We start from the raw sequence: 20,466 nt of genomic DNA, 5'->3' as shown, positions 1-20,466 counted from the left end.
TTCCCAAATAAAACAATTTCTAACCCTCCCCCCGCCCCTGCCCCAAAAAGCAAAGGAAGAGAGAAAAACATGCTACACTAAGTGAAAGAAAGAGGAGTGGGTAATTCAGTTTAGGACAGAGTGGACCTCAGAGCAAAGAAAGAAGATTATTAGCTTAGACAGAGGGATTACAATGGCAAAAGGGGTCAATTCTTCCAGAAAATATGACAGTATTTCAGTTCAGTTCAGTCGCTCAGTCGTGTCCGACTCTGTGACCCCAGGCCTCCCTGTCCATCACCAACACACAGAGCTTGCTCAAACTCATGTCCATCAAGTCGGTGATTCCATCCAACCATCTCATCCTCTGTCGTATTCTCCTCTTCCTGCCTTTAATCTTTCTCAGCATCAGAGTCTTTTCCAATGAGTCAGTTCTTCACATCAGGTGGCCAAAGTATTGGAGTTTCAGCTTCAGCATCAGTCTTTTCAAAGAATATTCAGGACAGATTTCCTTTAGGATTGACTGGCTTGATCTCCTCCTTGCAGTCCAAGGGACTCTCAAGACTCTTCTCCAACACCACAGTTCAAAAGCAGCAATTCTTCAGCACTCAGCTTTCTTTATAGTCCAACTCTCACATCCATACATGTCTACTGGAAAAACCATGGCTTTGACTAGACGGACCTTCGTTGGCAAAGTAATGTCTCTGCTTTTTAACATGCTGTCTAGGTTGGTCATAGCTTTTCTTCCAAGGAGTAAGCATCTTTTAATTTCATGTCTGCAGTCACCATCTGCAGTGATTTTGGAGTCCAAGAAAATAAAATCTGTCTCTGTTTCCATTGTTTCCCCATCTATTTGCCATGAAGTGATGGGACCGATGCCACGATCTTTGTTTTTTGAATGTTGAGTTTTAAGCCAACTTTTTCACTCTCCTCTTTCACTTTCATCAAGAGACTCTTTAGTTCCTATTCACTTTCTGCCATAAGGGTGGTGTCATCTGCATATCCAAGGTTACTGATATTTCTCCCAGCAATCTTGATTCCAGCTTGGGCTTCATCCAGTCCAGCATTTCACATGATGTACTCTACTCATAAGTTAAATAAGCAGGGTGACAATACACAGCCTTGACATACTCCTTTCCCAATTTGGAACCAGTCTTTTGTTCCACATCTGATTCTAACTTTTGCTTCTTGACCTGCATACAGATTTCTCAGGAGGCAGTTAAGGTGGTCTGGTATTCCCATCTCTTTCAGAATTTTCCACAGTTTGTTGTGATCCACACAGTCAAAGGCTTTGGCATAGTCAATAAAGCAGGAGTAGATGTTTTTCTGGAATTCTCTTGCTTTTTCTATGATCCAAGGGATGTTGGCAATTTGATCTCTGGTTCCTCTGCCTTTTCTAAATCCAGCTCAAACATCTGGAATTTCATAGTTCACATACTGTTGAAGCCTGTCTTGGGGAATTTTGAGCATTACTTTACTAGTGTGTGAGATGAGTGCAATTGTGAGGTAGTTTGAACATTCTTTGGCATTGCTCTTCTTTAAGACTGGAATGAAAACTGACCTTTTCCAGTCCTGTGGCCACTGCTGAGTTTTCCAAATTTGCTGGCATATTGAGTGCAGCACTTTCACAGCATTATCTTTTAGGATTTGAAATAGCTCAGCTGGAATTCCATCACCTCCGCCAGCTTTGTTCAGAGTGATGCTTCCTAAGGCCCACTTGATTTCACATTCCAGGATGTCTGGCTCTGGGTGAGTAATCACACCACCATCGTTATCTGGGTCATGAAGATCTTTTTTGTACAGTTCTTCTGTGTATTCTTGCTACCTCTTTTTAATATCTTCTGCTTCTGTTAGGTCTACACCATTGCTGTCCTTTATTGAGCCCATCTTTGCATGAAATGTTCCCTTGGTATCTCTAATTTTCTTGAAGAGATCTCTAGTCTTTCCCATTCTATTGTTTTCCTCTATTTCTTTGCACTGATCACTGAGGAAGACTTTCTTATCTCTCCTTGCTATTCTTTGGAACTCTGCATTCAAATGGGTGTATCTTTCCTTTTCTCCTTTACCTTTATCTTCTCTTCTTTTCTCAGCTATTCGTAAGGCCTCCTCAGACAACCATTTTGCCATTCTGCATTTCTTTTAGGGGGGGTGGTTTTGATCACTGCCTCCTGTACAATGTACGAACATCCATCCATAGTTCTTCAAGAACTCTGTCTATCAGATCTAATCCCTTGATCTATTTGTCACTTCCACTGTATAATCATAAGGGATTTGATTTAGGTCATACCTGAATGGTCTAGTGGTTTTCCCTACTTTCTTCAATTTAAGTCTGAATTTGGCAATAAGGAGTTCATGATCTGAGCCACAGTCAGCTCCCAGTCTTGTTTTTGCTGACTGTGTGGAGCTTCTCCATCTTTGGCTGCAAAGAATATAATCCATCTGATTATATTTAATCAATCTGGTGATGTCCATGTGTAGAATCTTCTCTTGTGCTGTTGGAAGAGGGTGTTTGCTATGACCAGTGTATTCTCTTGGCAAAACTCTTAGCCTTTTCCCTGCTTCATTTTGTACTCCAAGGCCAAATTTGCCTGTTACTCCAGGTATCTCTTGACTTCCCACTTTTGCATTGCAGTCCCCTATAATGAAAAAGACATCTTTTGGGGGTGTTAGCTCTAGAAGGTCTTGTAGGTCTTCATAGAACTGTTCAGTTTCAGCTTCTTCAGCATTAGTGGTTGGGGCATAGACTTGGATTACTATGATATTGAATGGTTTGCCTTGGACACAAGCAGAGATCATTCTGTTATTTTTGAGATTGCACCCAAGTACTACATTTCAGACTCTTGTTGACTATGAGGGCTACTCCATTTCTTCTAAGGGATTCTCTTCACCATGACCCATCCATCTTTGCTGGTCCTACATGGCATGGCTCAGTTTCATTGAGTTAGACAAGGCTGTGGTCCATGTGATCAGTTTGATTAGTCTTTTGTGACTGTGGTTTTCATTCTGCTCACCCAATGACAGACAAGGATAAGAGGCTTGTGGAAGCTTCCTGATGGGGAAGACTGACTGTGGGGGAAACTGGGTCTTGTTCTGATGGGTGGAGCCATGCTCAGTAAACCTTTAATACAATTTTCTGTTGACAGGCAGGGCTCTGTTCCCTCCCTGTTGTTTGACCTGAAGCCAAATTATGGTGGAGGTAATGAAAATAGTGGTGACCTCCTTCAAAGGTTCTGTGCATGCACTTTCACCCTTAATGCCCCTAACCCTGCAGCAGGCCACCACCAACCCACACCTCTGCCAAAGACTCCTGGACACTCACAGGCAAGTCTGAGTCAGTCTCTTGTGGGATCACTGCTCCGTTCTTCTGGGACCTGGTGCACACAGGGTTTTTTTGTGCCCTCCAAGAGTCTGTTTCCCCTGTCCTGTGTAAGTTCTATAAGTTCTGTAATCAAATTCCACCAGCCTCCAGAGTCAAATTCTCAGGGAGTTTTCAGTCCCTTTGCCAGATCCCCAGGTTGGGAAATCTGTTGTGGCTCTTAGAACTTTCTTAACAGTGAGAGAATTTCTTTGGTATAATTGTTCTGCAGTTTGTGGGCCGTCTGCTCGGCGACTCTATGATGGGGTTAATAGCAACCTCATCCCAAGGGCTTATGCCACAGGCTGTGTGACCCAGGTAGCTGCACCCAGAGCCCCTGCCTCTATGGCAGGCCACTGCTGACCCATACCTCCACAGAAGACTCAAACACAGATCTGCCTCAGTCTCTGTGGGGTCTCTGGGTCCTGGGATGCACAAGGGTTTGTTTGAAGCCAAACACGGCACCTTTGTTTGTGTCTGACTCTTTGCCATCCCTTGGACTGTAGCCCATCAGGTTCCTCTGTCCATGGGATTTTCCAGGCAAGAATACTGGAGTAGGTTACCATTCCCTTCTCCAGGGGATATTCCTGACCCAGGGATCAAACCCAGGTCCCCTGTATTGCAGGCAGATTCTTTACCATCTGAGCCACTAGGGAAGCCCTTGACAATATTTAATATGTGTGTATCCAAAAGAAAGCACCCAAATCCATGAGGCTAGAACTGCAAGAAGAAACAGGTGAATCCACTGTTACAGGCCAGAGAATTTAACTCCCTGCTAGCAGGCAGAAAATCAGGAAGGATCTGCACAGCACCATATATAATCTGGACCAAACTGACATTTATAAAATACCTCATCCAACAGCAGCATCATGAACATTCTTCTCAAGTTCACATGGGACATTCACCAATGCATACCACGTTCTGGGCCATAAAACCGACCTTAACAGATTTAAAAGAATATATATCATACAAAGTGTGCTCTCGGACCATAATGGAACTAAAAGTCAATGACAGAATGAAAATCCCAAAATATTTGGAAATTAAACAACACACTCCTAAATAACAGAAGAATTTCAACAGAAATTCAAATACATTTTGAACTAAATGAGACTGAAACCACAGTCTATCAAAATTTGTGGGCTGTAATGACAGAAGTGCTTAGAGGAAAACTTATAACATTGAATGCGTACATCAGCAGAGAAGGAAGATCTAAACTCAGTAATTGAAGCTTTCACCTTAGGAAACTATTCAAATCAGAAGAGATTCGATGCAAATTTATGTGGAAGAAAATAAATTTTTAAAATCGGAGCAGAAATCAATGATATTGAAAAGAAGAAAATAATGAAGATATCAATAAAAACAGAAGGTGTCTCTTTGTAAAGGTGAATAAGCTGAATAGACCTCTAGCCAAGTTAACCAAGGAAAAAAGAGAAGACATAAGTTACTGGTATCAAAAATGAAAGAGATGTCATTTCTACCAATTTGATGGACATTAAAATGATAATATTATACATAACTCTGTATCCACAAATTTGGTAACTTAAATGACATAAACTGAGTTCTTAAAAGATATAATCTACCAAACTCACACAGTAAAAATAGATAATCCAAACATTTAATAAATTTTCAGCATAGAAAGCTCCAGGTCCAGATGGGTTCACTGGTAAATTCTACCAAATATTTAAGAATTTATACAAACTACTATGCGGAAAATACTGCTGCTGCTGCTGCTGCTGCCACTACTAAGTTGCTTCAGTCGTGTCCGACTCTGTGCAACCCCATAGACAGCAGCCCACCAGGCTCCCCCATCCCTGGGATTCTCCAATCAAGAACACTGGAGTGGGGTGCCATTGCCTTCTCCATGTGGGAAATACTACCAGGATATATTCTACAACACAGGGAATAGGGGAATACAGCCAGCATTATAAGAACTATCAATAGAACATAAACTTTAAGAACTGTGAACCACTTACTGCACACCTGTGATTTAAATAATATTGAACATCAACCATGCATCAATTTTTTAATAAATGAAACTTAAAAATCATTCCAATGGGGCGGGGGCTGTATGATACTATAACGGTCGATGCATGACATTATGCACTTGTCACAAATCTATAGAATGTACAACACAGAGAGTGAACCCTGATGTAAACTCTGGACTTACGTTAATAATGTGTCAGTGCTGGGCCATCCACTTTAACAAACGCACCGCACCTGTGCCGGGTGTTAACTGGGGCTCCTGAGGGACTGTGCATGGTACCTATGGGAAATAGCTCTACTTTCTGCCCGATTGTCCATAAACTTAAAACCACTCTTAAAAATAGTCTATTAATTTTTCCTTTTAAAACTGGAAAGGTGACCAAGTCCCATCTGAACAGTAACCAGATGGCCAAATACAGTATTTATTCCATAGGGCAAGGCCCACCAGGTGACACCAGCTCTATGCAGGGTAACCAGGTAGCTTGGGCTCCAAGTGGTCTCCAGCCCCTCCCCCCACCAGGTGACAGCCCAAGAACATCCCTGCCCCCTGAAGGAGCCCCAAGTCAGCAGCATCTGCAAGCCTGGCAGCTGCTGGAATTTCAGGTTCGGCTTCCTTCTAGGTAGGGGCTGGGAGGCAGTCAGTGCCAAGCCCACAGGCGGCCATGCAGGGGTTGGGATCCGAGGGGAGACCTTCCTGTGGTCCTCGGTGCCCACCGGCCTACTGGCTTCCTCCCAGCAGCTTCTCCTCCCACCCGTCTCAGCGTACCTGGCTGCTCCACTTTCTCTAAAAGGAGGAGAATGACTCATCTTCTCCTGCTCCAGTGCCTTTCACGCTCAACAGTGATGCATCCATCCTTTCGTCTTACAGAGAAAATGGCACTCAGGCATGGCAGCATCATCCCCTGACTCCTCACAGAGGAACACAGCAGCACCTCACACACCCCGGCTTTGTCCCCTGAGCTGACAGTGAGGATACTGTCCATCTTCCTACCTGCGAGCAGTGACCCCCCTGGCCATTCACCCCATCAGCCAGTCTCCAGGGCCTTGTCCTCTACAGGACGATCATGTGTGGGTATATGTAATAACTGTCTCTGCTGCAATTCACCCTCTTTAATCAGACACATCTATTGGCTTTAAATTAACCACCTCCTACTTTTCTGAGATCCTTTCTACTGCTTTTGAGTAAGTTTCTGCTTCTTGTATTTTAAAGCACACTGGGATGACTGGGTAGTACTACTGGAAAAGAATCTGTCTCCATCAATGCAAGAGATGCAGGAGATAAGGATTTGATCCCTGGGTCAGGAAGATCCCCTGGAGGACAAAATGGCAACCCACTCCAGTATTCTTGCCTGGGAAATCCCATGGACAGAGGAACCTGGCGGGCTATAGTCCATGGGATTGCAAAGAGTCAGACATCACTGAGTATTTGAGCATAGCACAGGGATGACCTTCACTTGACCTTAGCTGCTACCGTATGTCCTTTTGGACCCTCATAAGTCTCTTTAAAAGTTATTTAGGGGGTCTAGATGGAGTAATAAATTCATGTTCTTGTCCACTCCCTCTGCTACCAGCCATGATACTTGAAATAGAGAGGAAATCAAAGTGAAATGACTTGTCTCAAACAACAAAACCAAAAAGGATAAACCATAAAGGAAGACATTTATAAGTCTAAGGACATTGAAATTAAAAACATCTGTTCAAAGAAAGACACCAAAACAAACTGAAGGGTAAGGCACAGATTGAAAAAATATTTTGTAATGCACATTCCTGAGAAAAGATTTGGGTACAGAAAACATAAGAAATTCCCAGATGTTAATAAGGAAAAATAGAAATCTCCAGAGAGTAATGGGCCAAAAGATGAGGTGACACAGAAGAGGAAGCCAAACTTCCCATAAATGAAATAAACACATTCACCTCCGTTCAGGCTCACGACCTTACATCCCAGGATCCCACTTCTAACAGTCCTCTGACATATATACAAAGAGACAGATGATGGTGAGTTCAGGACAACAGTATAGCAGTAAAAACCTGAAACAGTTTAAATGTCCATTACACATGAGCATCACATATATACACACGTTCATGCATGCATGCATTATACACATATGTCACAAACACACATGTTTATGTTACATACACGTGCACTCACGTTACATGCATACGGACATCACATACATGAATGCACGAACACATACATACACATTCCGTTACATGTGTGTGCACCTAGTGCACACATATACATACTGCATGCACACATGCACATGTGCACACGTATGCATGCACGCATGTGCCCAGAAGCCTGTACTCTGTTCTACTCCACAATGCCCCCCTCTCGCAGCTACCAATAACTCCCTTAAAGTCAGTGGCTCATGAGCTATATTAAATGACATCCTCCCGTGTTTTTAATTGACTTAAACACTAAAAGGTAAATTAAAAATCTAAAACAATCAATATGTAACAGTGGAATGACAAGTAAATGCTCTTGTTTTATGTGAGAGCATCATGTCCTTCCTCTTTCATCCTCAGTTTAAACCCCATCTGCTCCTAAACCTGGCCAAATTGCATGGCAAGTCAGGAAATAAAGCAAGTATGTTGGAACCAAAAAAGCCTCCAGCCATTTCTGTGGACAAAGTGCCAGCTTATTAGCGTTCATTTTATTTCCTGAAGTTTAATTTACTAGACTTAAAAACCTTTAGTGATCGAAAAGAGGAAATTTCGGAGGTTCTTGAAGCTTTAAAGCATGCATGTGATATTCTAGGAGATATCTGTGAAGAGAAAATTAGAAAATTAGATTGCAAAATAGAAACATTTAACCCCATCTGAGTCACCTGAGCCTCAACTGAGCCATCCCTGGTGGCTCAGATGGTAAAGAATCTGGTGTGTCAGGTGTAACTGTTGAATATAATAACCTGTGAAGTGCTAGTGAAATAACTAATTTTGGGCCAGCCAAAATAAACATTACCATCACAGGCATTAGTTTCTGGGGGGAAAAAAAAAAGCCGGCATTTTAAATGCACCTAACCAATGACCCAGTAATTATCCTTCTTAAATTCTATTTCACAGAGAAATTCATCCCTTTATAGTCATTAATTTGATGGGTCTCCATAGGTCACAGTTTAATCGACATAAGAATATTTATTCCCTATTTGCATTTAGAGAATTTCTGGAAGGGGAGGTCACACGCAGGGCAGAGGTGTGAATAAATATCAACCAGAGGGCTGAGGACAGAGGTCCTCTGGGATCCTTTGATCCGCTCCTGCGGTTCCTGCCAGGGCAGTGCAGATTACAAGGTGAGTGATGAGTGAGAAGGGAAGCAAATTCTCAGATCTCGGTGGTTGGATTTGGCTGTCTTACCTCGTGTGGACGCCAGATGGCAGCACAACCCGCCTCTTTCTCTGTTCGGGCCACGGAGCCTACGCAGCAGTTGTGCGGGTGCAAATGAGGGGTTCCGCGCCGTCCTCGTAGGCGTGTGTGCAGCCGGCCAGGGTGAGAGGGGGTCTCCTCATTGCACACAGCTGGCCCATTCCCTCAATACCTGCAAACTCAAGTCACAACGCACTTTCAAGGTCAGAGAGGGAGCTGTGGTCTCTTTGATTTGGGGGTTTGCACCAACCCAACGGGCATCCCTGGGCTTCCCTGGTGGCTCTATTTGTAAAGAATCCGCCTGCAATGCCGGAGACTGGGTTCAATCCCTGGGTTGGGAAGTTCCCCTGGAGGAGGAAATGGCAACCCACTCCAGTATTCCTGCCTGGAGAGTCCCATGGACTGAGGAGCCTGGCAGGCTACAGTCCATGGGGTCACAGAGAGTTGGACATGACTGAGCGACTAACATTTTCACTTCAGTGGGCACCCCAACCTTTCATGAGGTGACCCCAAAGCTGCTCCACTGTGCCTGGCCCAGCTGGGTCCCAGGACTGCACAGCCTGTGTGGTGTTCACAGGCCCCTTGGGACCACCCGGGCTAAGGCCCATAAGGTCTCCTTCCAGCTGTTCTGTGCAGGAGGAACAGAGGACCAGGGGCCACACCTGCAGTGCTGGGCCCTCCGCTCTTTCTGTTCACCCAGAGGGACAGCCTAAAAAACACACTTACAGACGAAAAGGGAAGGAAAGCAGTGATGAGAGAGAGGGCCAAGCAGGCCAGGAGTCAGGGAGCGGAAACAGAAGGGATAAACAAGCAGCACAGCGTTATCCTGAGGCGCGGATGCTGTGGTTCTGAAATGAGGTGGTGAGGGGACGTGCTGTCTCTGGGTCTCTCTGTCCTTGTCTGTCTCTGTCTTTGACACACACTTCATGTAAAATGTGGGAAAGGAGAGTTGGATAAGATGAGTGCACAGATGTGAGATGGGAGTGGGGCAGATTGACAGGCAGGAACGGCTGAAGAGAAACCCTGCCAGCCTGTCTCGCCAGCAAATATGTCACTCGAGTCTCTCATCTTGTTAGGGAAGTGGAACGAACAGAAGGCCCGGCTTCTGCTGGCGGGGGAGGCGGGTGAGGGGATTGTGAGCGAGTAGTTCCACTTGATAGAACAGGTGGGGCGGGGGGGTGGGTAGGGGGTGAAGAGACGCTGCAGGAGTCCACAGCCCACAGCTGGCAGACACATGGCAGACAGGACAGGGTGTCCCGAGCAGGTCGACCTGAAGGTGGCAACGGTGAAGCATCTGAAAAGGCCAGGGACCCAGACTGAGGTTGAAGCTGCAGTTGAAACTGGGCTTCCCTGGTGGTCCAGTGGTTAAGAATGCAGCCTGCATTGCAGTTCCATCCCCGTCCAGGAAGATCCCACATCCCTCAGTGCAAATAAGCCCCTGTGCCACAATTACTGAAGCTCACGTGCTCGAGAGCCCCTGCTTCACAAGAGAAGCCACTGCAATGAGAAATCCACACACCACAGCTAGAGTGTAGCCCCCTTTCATGGCAACCAGAGAGAAGCTCAAGCAGCAAGCAAGACCAGCACAGACAAATAAATAAGCCAATTTTGTTAAAAGTTGCAGAACAGAGAACATTTGGGGGAAAAAAAGGATGCAAAACAGAAGAGAAAAAACCCAGCAGCTTTGTTGACATAAATCAGTGCAGAGATCTAAAGAGCCCTGGTGATGACAGCAACCTCCAGGCCACTCACCAAGGAAATTAGATGAAGATCCAAAACATTCCCTCCCTGGAGTGAAGTGTTGACAGAAGCAGGGAAGCATGAGTTTAGCAGCCAACTCGGGAGGGGTGAGCATTGGCCTTGAAAATCTTAGTTCTGTTCCATTCTTTCCTCCCTCCCCCATCGTGGCCCTGGAGCAGGGCAGTGAGTTTCTGCCAGCCTCGCTCCTCGGGCTTAAGTGACAACACCCATCGGGTCAGAATCCACAAGGTGAACAACAGAGAGAAGGGGCGGGAAGTCCCTGCGGTGATGGGAGAGCTGAAAGGACATCACCCTCAGATGAGCAGTGGCAGAGGGGTGGGGGGTCCTGGAAAAGCTGGTTATTTGGGGAAATCAGGAGCTAGGATTACGAGTATTTACGTTTAAATATAACCTGTATGCTCAGCAGAGTGAGGATGAGATAACGCCATTTGCAGCAACATGGATGGGCCTAGAGATCATCGTACTGAGTGAAGTAAGTCAGACAGGGAGAGAGAAATATGTGATGTCGCTTATATGCAGAACCTTTGAAAAGATGACACAGATGAACTTATCTATAAAATAGAAACAGACTCACAGACTTAGAGAATGAAATTATGGTTGCCAGGGGGAAGGGAGGGAAGGACGGGGGGAAGGGATAGTTAGGGAGTCTGGGATGGACACATACACACTGCTATATTTAAAATGGATAAACCACAAGGACCTACTGTATAGCACAGGGAACTCTGCTCAATGTTATATAACAACCTAATTGGGGAAAGAATTTTAAAAAGAATAGATACATGTATATGTGTAAATATACATATATTTACTGGATATGGATACTGGATAAGAATACTGGAGTGGGTTGCCATTCCCTTCTCCAGGGGATCTTCCTGACCCAGGGATTGAACCCGGGTCTCCTGCATTGCAGGCTCAGATGGTAGCCATCTGAGCCACCAGGGAAACTCCACACATATGTGTAAATATATATGTATACATATATATGCATGATATATATTAAATTTAAAAATAAGCATATACATACCATACTGGTATATATAAAATATGTATATTATATACATGTATAAAACTTATATGGGATAAATTAAACTTGATATTACAGGTACCGTATTTTTAAGGGAAAAAATGAATATATGGCTGGACAAAAAAAAAAGTTTCTGATTTGTGAATTCTTATGTGAAAATCTATAAACATATCTGAAAATGAAGCCCATTTGAAGCAATCCATAGAATGTGTGCTCAAGAGCAGGCCCCTTGATGGGGCCTGGTGCGCCCCCTGATGCGCTCCTACCAGCCCAGGGGGACAGCCTCCTTCCTCCTGAGGGGCCGGGGAACCAACATTTCAGCCTCAGTTCTCATCAGCATGGCCGAAGGCTAGTCCTGCTGGTGTCGTCTCCTGGGTGCTTCTGGAATGTTCTGAGCAAGCCGGGCCTGGCAAAGAAACCTCTCAGTGGAGAACCCCAGGTGCTTGCAATAGAAGCTTACAGAACAGCTGGGGGGGGGCCACACCTGAGGGGCCTCTGGCACCATCAGCATCCTCTGCATGCAGGTGGGAGGCAGCCTGTAGACGTGGCCCCTGGGGCTGCTGCCCCGGAAGACACAGACCACTGCCCGGCCTCCCCTGGCTCCTAGGGAGCAGCTGTTCAGTCTCAGGAACAGCCAGTCAGATCTGTTCACACAGTTCCTCCCTGCTCGTGGGGCAGCAGACATCCTCCAGGGCAGTTCTGACCCCGAGTCACCAAGTTCACCAGGCCCCAAGGTGAAGACGAGAAAGTGTCCTCTGGGAGCCACCCTGGCCAGCTGTGCCCGTCAGCGAGGGCTTTGACCCTGGGCACTGGGCAGGAGGTGACCCCTGGGATGTGAAGGGGTGCCTTCTTTATTTTGCTGGCTGCCTGGGAGTTTTCATACATCCAAGCTGACAGGAAACCCTGGACATGATGTGAAGAATGGAAAAAAAAAAAAAAGACCATTGATAACTTAGTTTGTGGTTTCTGCAGACATTTCACTTTCCTGATTTAGTCTGAATTCAGATCTGCCCCAGTGTTCGTGTCCCCATCGAGCTAACAATATTTAAACGTCTAAATTGGCCAATAGTGTAACTGGATGAATTTTTGTCGTGTGCTCCAACCTGAGTCAGTTTCTTACCCACCTTTGAAGGTACAAGACTCATTTCTCTGATTGTTTGCCTTCTGAAGTTTGAATAGAGCATCTCTAAACAGAGTTTATGACATAATCAGCTTGAGATTAAAATGAAATAAAAATATCCATCTCATTTTTTTTTTGGTTTCACAGCCACTGCTGCTTCAAAACCCCATCGCTTTGCTGTGTTTATTGTCATATCATTTATAATATGTCCATAAATCCAGAGCCAATTATTCCAGTTTCTCATTTGCTGCCAATAAAAAGTCCTCCACCATCTCAGCTTCTCCACTGATGGATCCTTTCCATAAGAAAATTAGAAAGCTTCCAACAATGCGTCTGATGTACAACTTCTGATTTTTTCTCCTTTCCAAATGACACAGGGGCTTCCCAGAAGGTGCTAGTGGTGAAGAACCTGCCCGCCAATGCAGGAGGTTGAGCAACTAAAAACGAACAAACACCATGGACCCAGGGAAAGAGGGTTGAAGATGATGCCTGTGCCCACCTGTGGGGCGGGGAGGAGCAGGGCAGGGGAGTGGTCAGAATGTACCAGTGAGGCGGAAAGCCTGTGCCCATCATCCAGCCTCACCCCTCCTCCGGAAGGGATCAATCCGAGTACCGCAGCTTGGCCGCTGTCTCTCCCGGATTCCCTGGACACAAATCCCTGGCTTCGCGAAGTGCTTTGTCCCTCAACATCTGCATGTACAGCTGCCAAGGAGGAGGTATTGTGGCCTCTGAAATGATGGTTTTTTCCTCCTACTGTCCATTTCTTACAACAATGTTGGGAGGTTTAACCATGATTCATCTTGGTTTCTTGTAGTAGTATTATTATTGTCATTGTTGTTATCTTAGCAGAGAGTCTCCGCGCGTTTGGGCAGGAACGGGGAGCCAGTCTCTCCTGCTTCTGTGATTTGCAGAGACAAAGGGGCCAATGCTTTTCCCACTCTGCGTCCCTCCCCCAACTTCAGTCTGCCCTTCTTCCTCCTTTGTCACCATGACCCCTTCTCCCTCTAGAGAGAGTCTACTGGCAATTTTCCCTGTGGGAATCTCTGTTTGGGAGAAAGTTTCCTTTCCGGGTTTGGGGCCTTCCTGTGCCTGACCCCAACCTCTCAGCACCTCACACAGCCCTGCTGACACCCCAGGGCCCCCTCTAGCTCAGCCTGCCCCACCGGTGCCCACCCTCCCCCCAGGGTTGTCCTGCCTTCTCTCTGCTCCCTCCGGAGGAGGACCAAGGTCCCCCCTGGTCCTGGGCACAGGCGCTGGGGTGAGTAGGGATCCCTCGGCACCCAGTTCTCCTGGAGATGCTGGATGCAGGTCTCTGCCTGAGCTGTCCAGTGCCACAGGCTGCCCCACCACCCAGAGCTCTGTCTAGAACAGAATCTGCAGAAGAGAGGGGACATGCTGAGAGAATCTGGCAAGACCAGCACTGACATGAGCTCTTTCTTTGCAGCTAAGATGTGTTTATTGTTGAATATCTATGACCCGCCCCTCACATCTGTCTATGAACTTGTTGAGGAAAGCTATCCTGTTTATCCATCATCCTACCCCCAGGGCCTGCAATGGTGTCCATTATGGAAGAGACACAATCAATCATGGTTGCACTGAATTAAAGTCATGTTTCTTGCTGGAAACTGTGGTTCCTACCAGGGCTAGACAACTGCTGGGAAGTAAGAGATGTGTGCAGTCCATACAGTTTTGAAGACCCAAACACATTTTCTTTTCTTGAAGGGACAGCAGGAGAATAAATAAACCAAGGAGACCTGAGGTCAAAGTGCTAAAATCTGAGCCCCTCGTTGATAAACTTCACAGATGGACACTCCCTTGTTTAGAAAAATAATTGGTGTAAAATTTTCAAAATTGCATTCTTAAAAAGTCAATGTGGGACATCCATGGTGGCACGGTGGATAAGAATCCACCTGCCAATGCAGAAGACACAGGTTCCATCCCTAGTCTGGAGGATCCCTCATGCTGTGGGGCAACTAAGTCCATGTGCCACAACTACTGGGCCTGTGCCCGGGAGCTGCAACGGCTGAGCCGACACACTGCAGCTACCAAAACCCCTGCCCCTAGAGCCCGTGCTCCACAGCAAGAGAAGCCACTTCAATGCGAAGCCCGAGCACCACAGCTGGAGAGTAGCCCCCGCTTGCCACAACCAGAAAAACACCCACACAGCAACTAACACCCAGTGCAGCCAAAATAAATGAATAAATAAAATTATTTTTTTAAAGGTCAATGTAAAAACGGTAGCAGTTGTAATCATGCATTTTGTTGATTTGCTGCCTTGTAAGATACATCCCCGTTCAGGCAATTTTCAGAGAAATTTTGCAAAGGAAATAACTTTTATTTCCCTCTTCAAATGTCAATAACACCTCCATATCCCCTGCTCACTACAAAATTGGAGTCTTATTAGCAGAGGAGGACAGGAAAGACTAGTGTGCAAAGGACAATATTTGCCATCTTTGTTATCAGAAAAAAAAAAGTGGGTGCAGTTTCCTCAAGGAGCAGCAGAGGGCAGCACTGGGCCCACATCTCACAACAGTAGGACCCTAAACAAACCTTGAGCATCTGCCTCTGACTTTGCTATTTGAGCATCACTGAATGGGCTGCCTAAGTAGACAGCAGTGACACATGTGTGATGTACCCAATAGCAACACTTCCAGAATTTAAATGTCTTGATGCCAAAATGATAAAAAAAAATCTTAGTACTACTCTCGCCTGGAAAATCCCATGGACGGAGGAGCCTGGTAGGCTGCAGTCCATGGGGTCGCTAAGAGTCGGACACGACTGAGCGACTTCACTCTCACTTTTCCTTTCATGTACTGGAGAAGGAAATTGCAACCCACTCCAGTGTTCTTGCCTAGAGTATCCCAGGGACGGAAGAGTCTGGTGGGCTGCCATCTATGGGGTCGCACAGAGTTGGACACGACTGAAGCGACTTAGCAGCAGCAGCAGAGTATAATAACATAAAGTGTAAGGTATGTAAGAAATCAATAAGTCAAATTGTATTTAATATAAATGTTACATGATTCCAAATGAAAGTGTAAATGATGAAAGTTTAGCATTTTCTGAAAACCAAACATATCCACTGGGACTTAGAAAACAAAATCTTGGTTACCAAAAAGGAATGTGTTAGTCACTCAGTGGTGTTTGACTCTTCTGCGACCCCATGGACTGTAGCCCGCCAGGCTTTTCTGTCCATGGAATTCTTCAGGCAAGAATACTGGAGTGGGTTGCCATTCTCTTCTCCAGGGGATTGTCCAGATCCAGGGATCAAACCCAGGTCTCCTGCATTTCAGGCAGATTCTTTACCCTCTGAGCCACTGCTCATTTTATGATGGATAAGAGGTGGCCAAAATGACCTCACAGGATTTCAGAAATGAGGTCATGAAAAGCAATAGGGCTTCCTCCTACCTGCCCACCCTCCTCACCCTGAGAGCCGTAGGCCACAAGGAGAGGCCCCAAGGTCCGGCAGCAGCCCCAGCTGGGGTCTCAGCCCCCACACTGCCCAGCTGCTAACCGGAAAGGAGTCAGAACCCGCCACCCCACCCCAGTCCCTTCTCAAACTGCAGATTCATGAGCAAAATACATATTGTGTGTTGTTTGAATCCACTCAGCATTGGGGTGGGTTGTTTTACAGCAAAAACCTAAAACAGATATCAAAAGAGAAGAGCATTGTTATCTTGAAAAGAAAATGTTTGGTAAAGAGTTTTTTTCTACAACAGATGGGTCTATGGAGTTAAGCATGTTTATATTTAAATGTTAAAACATTTAGATACAACTAAAAGTGTGCTGTTCTAATTTTACAGGCATTCTCCTTAATAATTCAGATATCCATTTTACGGCAAATGGTCAGAAAGTCACAGAATTTAGAGCTGAAGTGACACTGATGGTCCCCAGCCTTTCTTATGCAGCACAGAAGCCAGGAGCCAGCGTTGTTCCTGTTTATTCTGCAGAAACTGAAACATAGAGATGGACTTTCCTGCTTGGCATGACTTCTCCATTGAGGATGAAGTATACTAAATTTGATAAGGAAATATTCTTTATTTCCTGATACAAAAACAAAAACAACAACAAAAAAAAACCACTTCTGTTTAAGAAGTTAAATTTGTCTCCAGTGTTATTAAAATTCCAATTTGTTCACCCTCCAGCAAAAGTCCTACAGGCCCCACAGATATAATTTAGGGTTCCCCAAAACCCAGATGGTAATTGCAGCCATGAAATTAAAAGACGCTTACTCCTTGGAAGGAAAGTTATGACCAACCTATACAGCACATTAAAAAGCAGAGACATTACTTTGCCAACAAAGGTCCGTCTAGTCAAGGCTATGGTTTTTCCAGTAGTCATGTATGGATGTGAGAGTTGGACTATAAAGAAAGCTGAGCACCAAAGAATTGATGCTTTTGAACTGTGGTATTGGAGAAGACTCTTGAGAGTCCCTTGGACTGCAAGGAGATCCAACCAGTCCATCCTAAAGGAGATCAGTCCTTGGTGTTCATTGGAAGGACTGATGTTGAAGCTGAAACTCCAGTACTTTGACCACCTCATGCGAAGAGCTGACTCACTTGAAAAGACCCTGATGCTGGGAAAGATTGAGGGCAGGAGGAGAAGGGGATGATAGAGGATGAGATGGTTGGATGGCATCACTGACTTGATGGACATGGGTTTGGGTGGACTCCGGGAGTTGGTGATGGACAGGGAGGCCTGGCATGCTGCGGTTCATTGGGTCGCAAAGAGTCAGACACAACTGAGCGACTGAACTGAACTGAAAACCCAGATGTCCCCCAAAGGCAAGAGGGCAAAGGTCCAGATGAACTGAACATTTACTTTCTGTTACCCCAAAAAAGTGTTGCCAGATGAAACACAGATCACTCAGTTCAATAGAAATTTCAGGTAAACAGTTTTTTCTTTTCCGTTTTTAACTGTAGGTATGTTCCTTTTTTTTTTTTTTTTTTTTTTTGGCTACATTGAGAGGTTTGCAGGATCTTAATTCCCTGCTCAGAGATTGAAATAGGGCCTCTGGCAGCAAACACACCTAGTCCTAACCACTGGACCACCAGGGAACACATGTCTTGCATTTTATTGGCTGAATCTGGCAATAATACCCCACAGAGACTCTTTCAAATTCAATCAGTCCAAGGCACCCAGAATGGATATGTTTAAAATTCTTCTGGAAGAATGGGATCGGAATATCATGCTCTGGAAGTTTTATTTTATTAGTATCATTTTTATTACTGAATAGAAATAGAGACCCCAGAATAAAAGGAGCTCAGTATTTAAGATGAAGCAACGTTTGCTACGTATCAGAGTGTCACATTTTACCTAACTCTGGTGATCTGTGCACAGTGGACAGCATGCGTGAGGAAGGCTAAAGGCAAAACGTTCTCATTTTCATCAGAGACGGCTGTGGAGCTGCCATCTGACTGAGTCAGGTGCAGAGATCTCAGTGTGTCCAAAAGCAGGGAGTAATCACAGCCCTACACGCACAGGACAAAACTTTAACTCACCCGCACGCAGAAAACGAAACACAGGCGTCCCGAATCCCACAGTGAGAGTTATCTTGTCAGGGGGTCACCTTTGGAGAAGTCAACTACTGACATTGTTATTTTCTGCTGCTTTTCACCAGAGGGCTGTCCTAAGCAGCACACAGTGGTCTGAGAGGTGTGACTCACACCCCAAAGTGCGGTTGCTTCTCCTCTGTGGAACTCAAGTCCCCTGCAGAACCCTGGTGACCGGAGCATGAAAATGTGGCTCTCCGCCTCTTACTCTCTGCAGGAAACGAGCTACGAGGGAGCAAGGGTGGTTTGGCCGTCTCCATTGTCTGCCTGTCAACAGACTTAAACGTCTAAAATGTACGTAGCAGAACTCTAGTGAATGACACTGAGAGCCTGAATGAATGGAAATACACACCTATTTCCTTAGTGGAAATAATTAATAGTGCAAAGATGCCAGCTGTCCCTAAGTCACTGCCAGTCAAATTTCAGAGCAAGATTTTTTGAGGTGAAATATTCTAGAAACTCTGAGTTTCCTATAACCCAGTGACAGCTCCACTCCAGCAGTCAGAGCACACACCAGGTGAGGAGAGGGGGCGGTGGTGGAGCCAGGGGCGGGACCCAGCTCTCAGTCTGGTCTCAGGGAAATCTCAATCATTCCCAGACCGTCTCCCCCAGAATGGACTATATCTCTGTATCACATTTGCTCACAAGCTCTAGGGAAAGGCAGTTTGAGAAGCCCTACATTAAAGTCACCGTTTGACCCTTCTTGCTTTTCATCTGGCAACAACCACACCCTAACCTGCTAACCCCATCTTCAAAGTCTGCAAAGTGTCCTAAACTGCAGAGTCACCGAATCACCCCGATGGCGTCATAGGTTCAGATACAGGGAAAAGCACAATATTTTGTTCAGTCTTTTCAAAATAGCAGCACAGTCACTCCCCCATATAACTGCCTTTCATAATGCCTTAAAGGGACCACGGGGTTTAACGTGAGTTGCTACCCTCTGGGCAAACCCTGAAAACAGCACAACATGCGTAATGTGCAGGATTTCTTTTCCTCCCAGGTCCCCAGGTCTCACTCGATCCCACTCCAGGCATCCAGTGAGTGATGTCAGGTGGATGGAGAGTTCCTAGCAGTTAAGGGCTGGAGCGATGAGTGAGGCTGGAACAGTGCACAGCATTTGAGGTCTTCCAAGAAAATCAGCATAAAAGACCAGTTAGTGACTCGCTTGGCAACCAGAGAAGCTCACAGGACGCCTGGCAGCTCCTCCCGCTCAGAAGTCACTGGGCAGCTGGTGTGACTGGCGCTCAGCCCCTCGGGGACTCTCCTGGGCTCACTCTTCCCTCCCCACCCCATCCAGGGAGCTTTTCCCAAGTTCAGCGTGTACAGCAGTTTAGAACCAGCGCCAACAACTAGAGGGATATAAGAGACCCTGAAATCAGTAAAGGAAAGCAGCATTTCTCATAAATGGAGTGACTTACCTAAGCCCCACATCATCAAAGCGAGACTTCACTACTATTCCCCTCTCCCAGAAACAGAATCTGAACCTGGTTCATCAGGCATCCCCTGACCCGCACTGGTGAGGACACCCGCCTGGCAGACCCCCCCTGTCCGTCCCCCACAGGAAAGTGACCTTAATAACCAACCTGTTCTGTCCAGCGTAACCTCCTGCTCCCCACTCCCTTTCGCCCATAAAGTCCTTCATTCTGTCCAGCTCCTGGGCCTCCTCTCTGTCTGCTGATGGGATGCTGCCTGATGCATGAATAGTTGAATAAAGCCAATAAGATCACTAACAGTTGAATTTTATTTTTTACCATTCAATATAGACAGATATCTAGACAGGTAAAGGATGGATGGATCGATCGATTGATGGATGTAGAAATGATAGATAAATAGATAGGTAGATAGACAAGCAGGATATACTTGTGAATCTTCAGATCACTGCAGGCTGGGGAGGAGCAAGGAAGGGATTGGAAGGCACTGGAGAAATGTGGGGAGGAGGTGGAAAACCACTGGGTGTGAGGCAGGTCCTGTGAACTGTTGAGCTGCCAGATTCAGCAAAAACACTGAGGTCAACTTCAATCATCAGAGGTTAAATTTTTCTTAACAACACAGCTTTCTTTAGTTAATATTAAATATCTCTCTTCTACACAATGTACAAACACAAAGGACCAATAGAATAAACCTGCAACTTGAGTTTATGAAATAAAACAGCACAAACACAGCTGGCTCTGGACCATCCATGCTGCCTTCGCCTCCTGCCCCGGCCCCTTGCAGCTCCCACTCTTGCTGCCTGGGATCTGGTGTTTATAACAGAATGTTCTCACTCTGCAGCACTTTCCTATGTGTCCGTGGACAATGTAGATTATCTTTCTGCATGTTTTCAGTCTTTGACATG

This window comes from Bos mutus, chromosome 11 (assembly GCF_027580195.1).
Source record: "Bos mutus isolate GX-2022 chromosome 11, NWIPB_WYAK_1.1, whole genome shotgun sequence".
Classification (NCBI taxonomy): Eukaryota; Metazoa; Chordata; class Mammalia; order Artiodactyla; family Bovidae; genus Bos; species Bos mutus.
This window is presented reverse-complemented; position numbering follows the sequence as displayed.